The 13,460-nt window shown below is 38.7% G+C and overlaps 1 pseudogene; it reads left to right on the top strand.

The window, feature by feature from the left end:
• Nucleotides 1-11,174: 11,174 nt before the first annotated feature.
• LOC122220714 lies at nt 11,175-11,850 on the top strand (annotated as a pseudogene).
• Nucleotides 11,851-13,460: the final 1,610 nt, after the last annotated feature.

Genomic DNA, 13,460 nt, shown 5'->3' with positions numbered 1-13,460 from the left:
CAGTAAATTTCATATATTAAAAAATAATAAAAAAAAAAAAAAAAAAAGAATGCTTGTTGGTATTTTATTGGGATTGTTGTAAGTTTTGCAGTTAACTTGGGAAGAGCTAACGTCTCTATAATGTTGAGTTGGGGAGGTCTCTGCATTTGTTCTGCTTTCCTATCTATCAGAAGACTGCCATTAATATTTTCATTCAAAGAAGAGATTAATAATGAAAGATTCAGGGCCCAAGGAGTCACTAGGCACCACCATCAAACATGGTGTGATGGTTATTGCCTCCTTCTTATTATCCATTCAACTAACGTGTCCTGAACATTTACCTACCAGATGGTAGGCTCTATGCTAGGTCATGTGGATACAAAAGTAAAACACCTGGTCCCTGCCAGGGAGGTGCTCACAGTCTAGTGGGAGAGACAGGTTATTCAATTGACAGCAGCAATTACTCTTCCTTTCTGAGGACAGCCCAGTCTTTTCACTGAGGAGGAGCACTGGATGCAGTGTCTGTGACACATCAAAGAGGATGTTGAAATTGGTTGTATGAAACCTAGCTGGAAATTTGTTTCTCAACTTCCTTTATGCATTCATCAACTTGCACCCACAACTGCATCTTAGAAAATAATTTAAAAGTCTAATTGTAAAGTGTTGAAACCCTTCTTGTTCATGCATGTGTATCTAGTGAGATATCCAGTAGAATGTTAAAATTAGTTGACTCCAGCAGCAGCTGGTACACAGCCAGCTCCTCTCCTCAAATCGCTTTATTTTCCCATGGCCATTATTAATTTGCCTAAAGAGGAAGCAAATCCTTAAAGATTTTTATTACTCTTCCCCAATTTTTCTACCAGCGCTTGCAATTTAACATTGGGTTAGCACTTTTGGGGGGTAATGGCAACACTGGGTATTATGTTTATATGCTTTGAACAAAATAGAGTTGCTGTCTCAGCTGGGTTAATAATCATTTCAAAACTTTCTTACTATGACTCCTTCAAGATGAATTCAATCTTATTTTAACCCCATGGAGAGTCAAGCAGAATCTTGAGTCAAGTGTGATCCTGTTGGGAATTAATTTAACACTTTAGGATTGTCAGTGTTCCTAGAAAAGAGGCAATTTACTTTCTGAGCTGTTCTTTGGTCAGATATATAGTGGAAAATTCTCAGTCTCGCATTCTCTTGTGAGGAAACAATGCTTGTGAGGTTTCACAATGAAAGTAAGATCATGATAAGATGTGGATGTGTGCTTCTAACTGCAGAATTAGAGGTGGCAATTGCTTATACTAGGGAAAGGGGATGTGGTGGGGGAAGGGAAGTAATCCTAGGCTTTTCAATTTTTCCTCATCTCAGTTTGAAAGTAAAAGGAGACGTGTTCACCATAGCTTTTGAAAAAGCAAAGACTGTTTCTTCAGGGCAATCTAAGAGTCCAAAAGGGAAAGGGATAGAATGTAGTCTCGGAAGCCTTTCAGAAGGAGAAGCAGGCAGCTATTATTCAAACATAAGCTGAAAGTAACCTTACGTGGAATTTGTTCAAGTAACTCCTAGAATTTTACTAGTGGGTTCCTCTTTCTTCCTTCCTTCCTTCCTTCCTTCCTTCCTTCCTTCCTTCCTTCCTTCCTTCATTCCTTCCTTCCTTTCTCTCTCTCTCTTTCTCTCTTTCTTAATTTTATCCCTATTTTCCACACAACTCTGTAGGCATTCAGTTAAATTCATTCATTCATTCATTCATTAAAAAAATCCATTCATTCCCCCATCCTCCACCCCCACCCCCACCAAGAAGTCTCCAACCCCTTGTTCCAGCCTCACTTGCACCTTTGGTCTTTCATGTCATTCTGGAGTGGTGCTTCAGGAGAATTACATGGTCTCTAAGGTTCTGTGGTGTATTGCCATCCTCAGCAAACTCCACAGCTGTTCTTTTTGATTCTTATCCCCATTTGCCCAAGAACATGTCACATCCAGAGATCACCTAAAATCACCGGTCAAATCAATTAGTATCACAAGTTTCCCTCCAGTCATTCTTCCATTAAGCAAGAGTATTCCAAAATAACAGGTAACCCTTATATAATGATACAATTTATAATCAGAAAATTTCAAAAACACAGGAAAGTGAGGCTACTGTGCCAAAGGATTGTTAAATACTGGCTGACAAGATGGGAAATGTGTAATATGGAATGAAATATGCATTTTCCCATTTAGTCTTCTTATAATTATACAAGATTAAAATATCTTTGATCTTTTTCCTTTCCTGTAGCCTTGTTTATTCAGAGTTTTGACAGGTGCCAGCAGGAGATGCAGACATGTCACAGTAGCTTCCCAGTAACTGCTGCCCCTGACGCTCCTGCCAGTGTGGACAGAACATCCCCCACCCTATGTGAATCTTCTAGTAAGAACAGGGGTTTCTCAACACCCTTTCGGGGCCTATTGGCTGACTTAGAGGTAGTGTTTAAGCCTCATCCAGTGCAGCCACATCCATCAAGGCACTTCATAGATGAACTTTGGCTTTTTAGACTACTTAGCCTCTCCACACCTGGTCATTTCCATTTCATTATGTGTTAAGATTGGGCAGAATAAGTTATTAAAAGGAGCATTTCCAGATTTACTTGCTATGTCACTGCTCCTTTCCCTTCAGTGGTTTCAGTTTTATATTTTAAAAATTCCATGCAGAGGGGTGCCTGGGTGGCTCAGTCAGTTAAGCTTCAGACTTCAGGGCACGATCTCATACTTTGTGAGTTCAAGCCCCACATTGGGCTCTCTGCTGTCAGCACAGAGTCTGCTTTGGACTGTCTCCCTCTCCCTGCACCTTCCCTGAACTCTCACTGTCTCTCAAAAATAAATAAACATTTTTAAAAAATGTCATTCAGAGAAAACAGAGGGATTATTTATAAACTGATTAAATGAGATGTTAATGTTTAAGATAGTTTCCATGCCCTCCTCCCCAACCTCCACTTCCCCCGGAGATTCAGAATTTGGGTTTTATCATGTTCGGACTAAACAAATGGAATGACACAGTACTTATAACTACTTGGTACTTACTGGCTCATTGTCTTCCATGCATTCAGCAGTTACTACACCTTGAGTCTTAGAGTAAGCTTACTCTGACTTAATTATTGGAATTCAGGACTAACCATGCTTTAAACCAACAACACTGCCCAAATATCCTCACCAGTTCTATCCCAGGGAGAGGTGGAAGGGAGAGAGCAGTTAGAAAGCAGGAGAGAGATACCACTGTGAAATGAGCACTTTGTTGCTATGACAAAAAACTACTTAAATTTTTTTTCCTGACCCACTTTCTCTCCTACTGGGACTCCAATTATATTTGTGTGATATTATCTCACAGTTAAAGATCTTCTGATTTAAAAACCTTTTTTTTTTTTTCATTTTTATTTCAGTTTGGGTAATTTTTATGGACCTGCTTGAAATTCATTCATTCTTTTTTCTGCAATATCCAACCTGCTGTTAAGCCCATCCAATAAATTTTGACTTCAGATATTGCATTTTTAAGTTTTACAATTTCTATTTGGTTATTTTATGGTGTTTTCATTTTTCATAGAAAATGGAGAGAAGATTCCATTTCTTTACCCACAATATGCATTTTCTTATAAATTCTTTGACAAAGTTATAATAGTTGTTTTAAAGTTCCTATCTACTAATTTTAGTAACTAGGTTATCTCTGAGTCTATTTCTATGTCATCTAAATTTTATCTTATCACATTTTTCTACTTCCTCAGATTTTTGAGAGAGAGCAACAGGGAGAGGGTGGGGGGAGAGAGAAGAGAGAGATTTCCAAACATTGTGAATGAAAGACCACTGGAGCCTTTTGATCTTGAGCTGGGAGGGGTTGACCACAGTTTCAGGTATATTGGATTCACTTTTGACCCTGAGGTCCAATCACTGTGTAAATGCCCAGGACCATGTGATTGTCCTTTGCTCACCAGCCCAGTCATCCAAGGGGTGGCTATTTCTCCTCACCCCAACAAAGTCTTCCTATCTCTGACAGAAGCTGCTGCCATCTGCTACTCACTTGTGATGAGCTCATTTCTCTCTGGAATGTAGTTTATCAAACCTTCTTTGCTGCCACTGTTCTTTACTGGGCTCATAGAGAAGTATGGCTTTTATATTGTCTGGTTCTTTTCTCATAATTACTGTCAAAGCAAAGGTCTTTTGCATCCTTCTACATCCTAACTGGAAGCAGAAGTCTGAGCCATTTCTTTAATTCAACATTTATATGCCCTGATGAGGGACACAGAACATTGAGGAATATCCATAATGTCCCCAGAGAACTTCTATGGCATCAATGACTTCTATCACAAAGTAGAAAAAAAGATGGAGAATGAAATTTCTCAAGAAAATAACATTTATAATTATCTTTTCTAAATGAAATGACAGAAATGTAGAGAAAGGGATGAATAAGTATAGATCATTAAGGGCTCCACATCACAAGATCAGAGACTATAAAGAAACAACATTATTACAATCACAGTTTTTTAGATCTAGTAGAAAATCTTAGGTGGTCTACAGTCCAAGATCCTTATTTATACATATCAACACTTATTTGGGTTCACTTGATAGACTGAATGTTTGTTTTGCTTTTTCTAATGCCTTGGACAACCTGTGACTAAACAGTATTTCTTCCTCAGACCTATAATGAAGGTCAGTCCTTCCTTCGTTATTCCTCATAATCAAAAATCTCAGGAAGCATGTAATTTTTCCTGAACTCTAAATTTGAAGTCTTTTTTTGTCAAACATCAAACTTAGACCTTATACCTCATGGGAAAATTATACCATCTCTACATAAAGGAAAAAAAATTGTGGTAGTTTATTTAAGGCAACTTAGTTTATTTAAGGCAGGATAGGTCTGAAGGATCAAAGGCATTTTGCATTGCATATGAATCCTTCCAGATAGGTAGGATATATAGAAAAAATACGTTAATTAAGAATTGATCTCAAACCCTTTAATGCTGACTCACATGCTCAGTGACTAAAAATTGATGCTTTGGGAATGTAAAAATTAAAATTAGAACTCACAGTAGTTGAACTATTTTCCCATAGTCTAAGGAGTGATATCCCCAGTGATTCCTGTCAGGATATAGTCAACTATTTGTTTGGTTTTTGATTTCAGCTGGGGTTTGTAACCTTGCTTCCTTTAGTGTTTCACAAAAGTTCTAGGAAAAGGTGCTTGAGAGTCATCTTCATGCTCTAACAGGAGATCAATAATTATTTCCTAAAGGAATTTCATGGTTCCAAAAAGCTAAAATAATTCAACCAGAAATAGCCAAAGAAGAATAGAAAAAGTGTACCAATGATAAATACCCCGCTGAGTAAACATAAACTATAAGAGAAACAGAAAACTTGGGAGCTGTACATATCTTCAGGGAGAAAAAGAGTGAAGTTTGTGATTGATAGGAGAGAGAGGTCTATGACTAGTTACATCAACTGTGATAATGGGGAATCATGCTATTCTTTCACAAAATAATCTGTTTATTGAATATGGCCAATGCATTCTTTGGAATTTATGGCACTACCAAAAACTAAACATCTTTGAATACTCTTTCTTAGTCTCTCACAGAAAAGGTAGTTTCATTATTGTAAGAACATTTAAAAATAGAAATTAAACTCTGCTAGCTTTAGAGTAGCTCCCAATAGAAATGATTTGGTAAGAAGACTTAAAAATAATTTTGATTGCTACCTCCAACCATTTCCACGGTTCTTAAGGACTCTTTGTAGTTTGCTAACAAAATGCATTAAGTCTAGGCATTTTGTTTGCAGACTGTGCTCTCTTATCCGGACTTCAGTTTTCATTACTTTTATTTGATTTATTTTATTTTGCCTTGTTTATTTATTATAATTATTTTAATTTTAAGAAGAAAGTTTCACCTTCCCTTCTAGTAGTGAGTATTCCAGAGAGCATTTGTCCATAAGGCAAAAGTGAAAAATGGGAAGATTTATAATGCTGAGGTTTGTGTTTCAATGACTTGAGGCACACAAAGAAGATGAGAAATAGTTCCCTGACTTTTCTACCCCTGACAGCCAGTGTCCTCCTTGATCAAACTTAGCCAGAAACCAGATGGTATAGAGGGCTTTGAAATGCAGTCTACAGGGGTCAGCATCCTATGCCTACCTGCCTGGAACAGAGCACAAGGCAAAGAATGACTGAAAGAAACTATGCCCAGGATCAGCTCAAATCCCAATTCATAAGGGATCTTTGAAAAGCAATATGGCATTTGTAGTAGCATAGTGAAAGATTGCTTGGCTGACATCAACCAAGAGTTCTTGCTATCCACTCACTTCATTTCCAATATTGTGTGTGTGTGGGGGGGGGTGGTATTTAAAATGGGAAGATTGATCTATCTATCTATCTATCTATCTATCTTAATGTTTATTTATTTGGGGCAGGGGACACACGCAAGCAGGGGAGGGGCAAAGAGGGAGAGACAATCCCAAGCAGGCTTAGCCTTGTCAGCCTAGAGCTCAATGCAGGACTCGATCCCAGGAACCATGAGGAACCTGAACCAAAACCAAGAGTCAGACACTTAACCAACTGAGCCACCCAGGTGCCCACTGAAGATTTATTTATAAACAAGGGTTTTCCAGCAGATTTTAAAGAAAGATAATTAAAGATTAGGAGTCATTGTTTCACAATATTTTTTTTCACCATTCAAAGTTTATTTGGAATTTTAGTTGGTATGACATGTACATAGTTGGTTACATTGTTGATATGTAGATCTTCCTTTTTACATCATGTGACAATGTACACTACTTTCTGACACATATAACACACAAAATAAGATCCTTTAGAACATTTATGCACATTTGACAAAATACAGCATCCTTTCCTAATAAAAACCCTCAAGAAAGTTGAGATAGAAGAAACATACCTTAACATCATAAAAGCCGTGTATGAAAAGCCCACAGCTAATATCATCATCAAACTCTCACCACTGTTGTTTAGCACAGTATTGGAAGTCCCAGCCCCAGCAATTAGACAGCACAAAGAAATAAAAGGCATCCAAATTGGCAAAGAAGAAGTCAAACTTTCACTTTTTGCAGATGACTCTACATGGAAAACCTAAAAGACTCCACCAAAAAGCTGCTAGAACTAATACATGAATTCAGCAAAGTTGAGGGATACAAAATCAATGTACAGAAATACTTTGCATTTCTATGCACCAATAATGAAGCAACCGAAAAAGAAACCAAGAAACCGATCCCATTTACAATTGCACTGAAAACCATAAAATACCTAGGAATAAACCTAACCAAAGATGTTAAAGATCTGTATGCTGAAAAATATAGAAAGCTTATGAAAGAAATTGAAGAAGACACAAAGAAATGGAAAAACATTACATGCTCATGGATTGGAAGAACAAATATTATTAAAATGTCAATACTTCCCAAAGCAATCTACACATTCAATGCAATCCCAATCAAAATTGCACCAACATTCTTCTCAAAGCTAGAAAAAACAATCCTAAATTTTGTATGGAACCACAAAAGATCCCAAATAGCCAAAGTAGGGTTCAAAAAGAAAACTGAAGCAGGAGGCACCAAAATCCCAGACTTCAGCTTCTATTACAGAGCTGTAATCATCAAGGCAGTATGGTATTGGCACAAAAACAGACACATAGACCAATGGAATAGAACAGAGAACCCAGAATTGCACCCACAAATGTATGGCCAACTAATCTTTGACAAAGCAAGAAAGAATATCCAGTGGAAAAAAAGACAATCTCTTTAGCAAATGGTACTGAGAGAACTGGACAGCAGCATGCAGAAGAATGAAACTGGACCACTTTTTTATACCATACACAGAAATAAACTCAAAATGGATGAAAGACCTAAATGTAAGACAGGAAGCCATCAAAACCCTAGAGGAGAAAACAGGCAACAACCTCTCTGACCTCAGCCACAGCAACTTCTTACTCAGCATGTCTCTGAAGGCAAGGGAAATAAAAGCAAAAACAAACTATTGGGACCTCAAGATAAAAAGCTCCTGCACTGCAAAGGAAACAGTCAACAAAACTAAAAGGCAACTGACAGAATGGGAGAAGATATTTGCAAATGACATCTTGGATAAAGGGTTAGTACCCAAAATCTATAAAGAACCAGTGAAAAAGTGGACAGAATACACAAATAGACACTTTTCCAAAGAAGGCATCCAGATGGCCAACAGACACATGAAAAGATGTTTAACATCACTCATCATCAGGGAAATACAAATCAAAACCACATTGAGATATCACCTTACACCTGCCAGAGTGACTAAAAGTAACAACTCAGGAAACAACAGATGGAGAGGAAGTGGAGAAAAGGGAACCGTCTTACACTGTTGGTGAGAATGCAAACTGGTGCAGATGCTCTGGAAAACAGTGTGGAGGTTCCTCAAAAAATTAAAAATAGATCTACCCTATGACCCAGCAATAGCACTGCTAGGAATTTACCCAAAGGATACAGGAGTGCTGATTCATAGGGGCACAAGCACCCCAATGTTTATAGCAGTGCTTTCAACAATAGCCAAATCATGGAAAGAGACCAAATGTCCATCAAACTGATGAATGGATGAAGAAGACATGGTGTATATATACGATGGAATACCATACAGTCAAAAAAAGGAACGAAATCTTGCCATTTGCAATGATGTGGATGGAGCCACAGAGTATTATGCTAAGTGAGATACGCCTGTCAGAAAAGATTAATACCATATGATTTCACTCACATGTGGAATTTCAGAAACAAAACAGATGAACACAAGGGAAACAAAAGAGAAGCAAACCAGAAAACAGGCTCTTCACTATAGAGAACAAGCTGAGGGTTGCTGGAGAGGAGGTGGGTGGGGGATGTGTTAAATGGGTGATGGGTACTAGGAGGGCATTTGTTGTGCAGAGCACTTGGTGGGGTGCCTGGGTGGCTCAGTCAGTTGAGCATCCGACTTCGGCTCAGGTCATGATCTCATGGTCCGTGAGTTCGAGCCCCGCGTCAGGCTCTGTGCTGACAGCTCAGAGCCTGGAGCCTGCTTCTGATTCTTTGCTCCCCCTCTCTCCGCCCCACCCCTGCTGTACTCTGTCTCTCTCTGTCTTTCAAAAATGAATAAACATTAAAAAAAATTTTTAAAAAAGAGCACTTGGTATTGTATTTAGGTGATGATTCACTAAATTCTACACCTGAAACTAATGTTATACTGTATGTTAATTAACTTGAATTTAAATAAAAACTCAAAAAAAAAGATTCTGAATTAACGGATCCTTGAGAATTATCCCGTTGGACTTAGAACCAAAAAGAACTGGGAGTGCACGTGGGTGGGTGGGGGAGCTGGCATCGGGGGTACAAGATATAGGGTCTGGACTTTGCGGCTGCAGCTCTGGTATCTGTTTTTGCAATATTTAGACTCCCTATAAGCTGCCCACCATCTGCAATAATAACTTAAGAATATTTCTAGGTAAAGTAATAATTTATGTCTTCAGACAAAACTTAGTTAATATTCCGTGGCAATTTACAAAACATAAAATGTTCCTAATCATCCGTTCATCCTCAATCATAAGGATGTCAGGAGGAAGTAGGAAACAAATACAAATACTATATCAAAATATTATTTTAATTTACAATATGGTTTTAATTCAACCAGGAACTAGGATAGCCTTTTGCTACTGGCATAGTTTTTTGTTTTACTTCTACCACATTTTGGCAACCACCACATAACGAAATCATATATATTTATATAAAATTAAGTATGAATATAAACTTACTTTAAAATATAACAATATACTTTTATATGTGCACAGACGTGTCAAGTCATATTGTGTTGAAAGGCTATCCTGTATGTCCATCTCGATGTAAACATCAGCCCATGATACCACAAGTTCCATTAAAGGTTAAGGCTATGGCTAAGCTCCACTTTCTCCAGAGCACAATAGCCCCAAGAGAGCTGTTCCTGACCTTCTTTGACCTTCTTTTCTAAATCACTCACCTGAGATTCATATATTGGTAGGTATATTGTCATATATTGCTGTCTTATATTAAAACTCTTGAACATTAGGATATTTGCACATTTTTTTCTCTAAGAAAGTTTTATGCTCACTAAACACTGTATCCTTTATATACCTCTTCCTCAGCTCCACATACAGTGTCTGCCACAGAGTAGGCCTCATTAATCAAGCATACCTGGACCCTGCTAGTTCACTGAATTTCTAGCTGGAACCCTCTTTCTCAGAATTTCTGGGCTTCCACAATTTCTAGGCTTCCAAATCTGGAAGACTGTTATTCTCTCTCTAATGAAATATATAATCTTTAAAAATAATAAAATAATCTATGGTAGATAAACTCCGTGTTTTTGAGGCTATCTGCTAGAGCTGGAGGGGTAGTTCCCCTAAGAAATGCCCCATCCTCCTGAAATAACTCATCAGTTCCTTAGCAGGTGGATCATCTACTGTTACTGTTTCAGCACCTTTAGCAGAAAGTTGCTTTTTGGCAGTCTCCCTGCTGGACCCCAACAAGCTGGCTCCTTCTAGAAGATTTAATTGAAAGTCTGTAAAGTCTTCCTCATAACATCAGAAGTGCAACTGAATACCTGCTTTATTATATTTTGGTTTAGTTTATTATACTAGTCAGGGTTCTTCAGACAAACAGAATCAATAGGGTGTGTGTGTGTGTGTGTGTGTGTGTGTGTGTGTGCGTGCACATCCGTGTATATATATATTTAATATGAGATTCTTCTAAGGAATTGGCTCATGTAATATTAGAGGTTGGCAAATCCAAAATCTACAGGGTGGGCTGGCAGGTTGGGACCCAGAGAAGAGCCTATGCTGCAGTTCAAAATTTCCATATGCCACAGAGTTCTTCTCTTGCTTAGAGGAGGTAAGTCTTTTGTTCTGAAGGTCAGGCCTTGAAATGAGTGCATGAGGCCCACCCATTATGGTGGACAGTCTACTTTATTCAAAATCCACCAATTTAAATGGAAATTTCATCCGAATCACTCTCAGAAACATCTAGAATAATGTTTGACCAAATATCTGGGCACTGTGGCCGAGCTACATTGACACATAAAATTTTCCATTACATTTAGTTTATTATTTTCTTTTGACCTCAGGTGCCCCAACACTCCCTAAGCTTAATGTGACTTACCTGCCAAAGGCAGGGACCCCCTGCATCTTATTCATCACTGGATCCACGATACCAGTTCCACAGATGGATGAACACCAAAAATTGTCACAGGCAAAGGGTGTAACATGAGTGAAAACTCCAAGCTCATTATTATCACAGCTGGGGCACATCAGCAAGAGGGAGAAAGCCATCTTAATGTGGTCCATCCTAATGTGAACATCTGTAAATTCATCATTCCTTATACTATAAAATACAGTCCAAAACGCAGGTCGCTTGTTATTTCCAATCCAGTGGATATCTTGACCTCTGTGGCTTGGAAGATAAGTGGCTTTCCCTAAAACTGCGTAAAAGGAAGTGGTTGAAATCTGGATTCAGCCTGGTTCTGCGACCTAATGGGGAAAAGGCTGGGAGTTCACCCATTAATTGTCATGGGTTGGCCCTAGGGGAGCACGGAGACTCAGGGGTGCCTGTAGGGAGTAGAGTAAAGGTTGCAGGTCTCTCTGAAGAATCTGCACCTGACTTAGGCACTGATGCAGATAAGGAATAGCAGAAAGAGGTTCACAAACAAGTGGTTGACCGTGCTTATGAGGTGATCAAGCTGAAAGGCTGCACCTCCTGGGCCACTGGACTGTGGCAGATTTGGCAGAAAATATAATGAAGCATCTTAGGCGGGTGCATTCAATTTCCACCATGATTGAGGGTCTCTATGTCCATTTGAAGGAGAGAGCAGATATGCCGTGGGGGATCCAACAAAAGCTGCAGTTCTAACGTTTTATTTATTTTTTTAATGTTTATTTATTTTGAGAGAGAGAGCAAGGAAACAAATGAGTGGGGGAGGGGCAGAGAGAGAGGGAGAGTGAGAATTCCAAGTAGGCTCTGCCAGCACAGAGCCCAATGTGGGACTGCAACTCAGGAACCATGATACCATGACCTGAGCTGATATCAAGAGTCAGAGGCTTAACCAAGTGAACCACCCCAGGTGCCCCAGTTCTAAAGTTTGCTAATGTTGTACCATTTCACTGTCTAGACTGCAACAGGATTTTAGTTGGAGGTTGTGTTTATTGCCTTATTATTTGACCTGCTCCTCAAGTACTAATATTAAAATGGCCTAGGATCAACATCCATTTCCTAAAGTTACAAACAGGAATGGTTCACACATCCCTCCAGCTGTATCCTAATGTTGGATGATACCTGTCTTGTGTAGTCCTAAAGTAGTTAATGTAAATAGCTCCATCACCTCAGCAGCACCACTGCCAATGTTGCATAGGCTGCATTTGCTAGTCAAACCAGATGTGTATCTACTGTGTGTTAAAGAAACCTGGTCTCTTCACCCAACATGCCTCGTCCAACCTTTTTTTTCTCCCATCAGTCACTTGCTGAGATCCAATGTATAAATTTAATAGTGCATATATTGTGCATAACTGTTCTAAAGGATCTTACTTTGTGCACAGTATATATCAGATGCCTCACTTGGAGGCCATAAGGGCATTTATTGAAATGGATCATCCTAAATAAATGATATATAATGAATAGATTTCTATTCATGACGTTGGCCAAATAATATTACCTTACATTCTCACAGGGGTAGGGACTGTGTTTGTTACTTGATAAAAGAGACTCCATTTCCATTAGCACACTGAAGCTTTTTGGTAGCTTTCTCCTTCTTGCTCCCCTCCCTTGTCACCTGTCCTTTGCATACACACATGCACATCCTCCTTCCTTATAGATAATGCCAAATATTTCTGGATCTTAGTATTTCCCCCAAGTATGGAATAGGAAAAATGTTAGTTCTAAGATTTGAAGAGCTTTATGTGAGATTCTCTTGTTTTCAGCAAGGACTCTCAGATGTTCTTTTGCCTCTTGCACTGTTCAAACTCACAGGCTCCAGCATCACATCTGAGCATGTGGTGGTCATGATGCTTGTGTAGCTTTGAAAATGAACACTGGGGTTGGTGCCCAGAACCTAAATGAAAAAGGCAGTAGACCCACAAGTCACTTAATGTGCCTTGTCCCTCCTGCTTCCTTCTCTTCTGGCTAGTTTCTTCTCAGACCTATATTTACAGATGGAACCTGAACATGCAGACCAAGTGATTTTGCTTTTGAACAGGAAATGGATGGAAATGTTTGCAAAGAAAAGATTTAAAATTGTTGGACACTTTTTGAGCTAACTATTTTGGAGGAAAATGTTTATGCTGCCTCTGTTATGTATTTTCTTCTCCATGAAAATACTATAACATGTAGGAAACTCAGACAGAAATAGTCTGTAAATGCATATTTTTATATGTGGGCTGCTTACCCAGTTTTCTTGTTCTGAACACCAGAATCTTGATTAGATGAATGAGGTATAACCTGCCCAGTTCTGATTTTTATTCAAAATA

The sequence above is a fragment of the Panthera leo genome, chromosome B2 (genome assembly GCF_018350215.1).
Source record: "Panthera leo isolate Ple1 chromosome B2, P.leo_Ple1_pat1.1, whole genome shotgun sequence".
NCBI lineage: Eukaryota > Metazoa > Chordata > Mammalia > Carnivora > Felidae > Panthera > Panthera leo.
The sequence above is the reverse complement of the archived record's forward strand: the minus strand, read 5'-3'. Positions and strand labels throughout refer to the sequence as shown.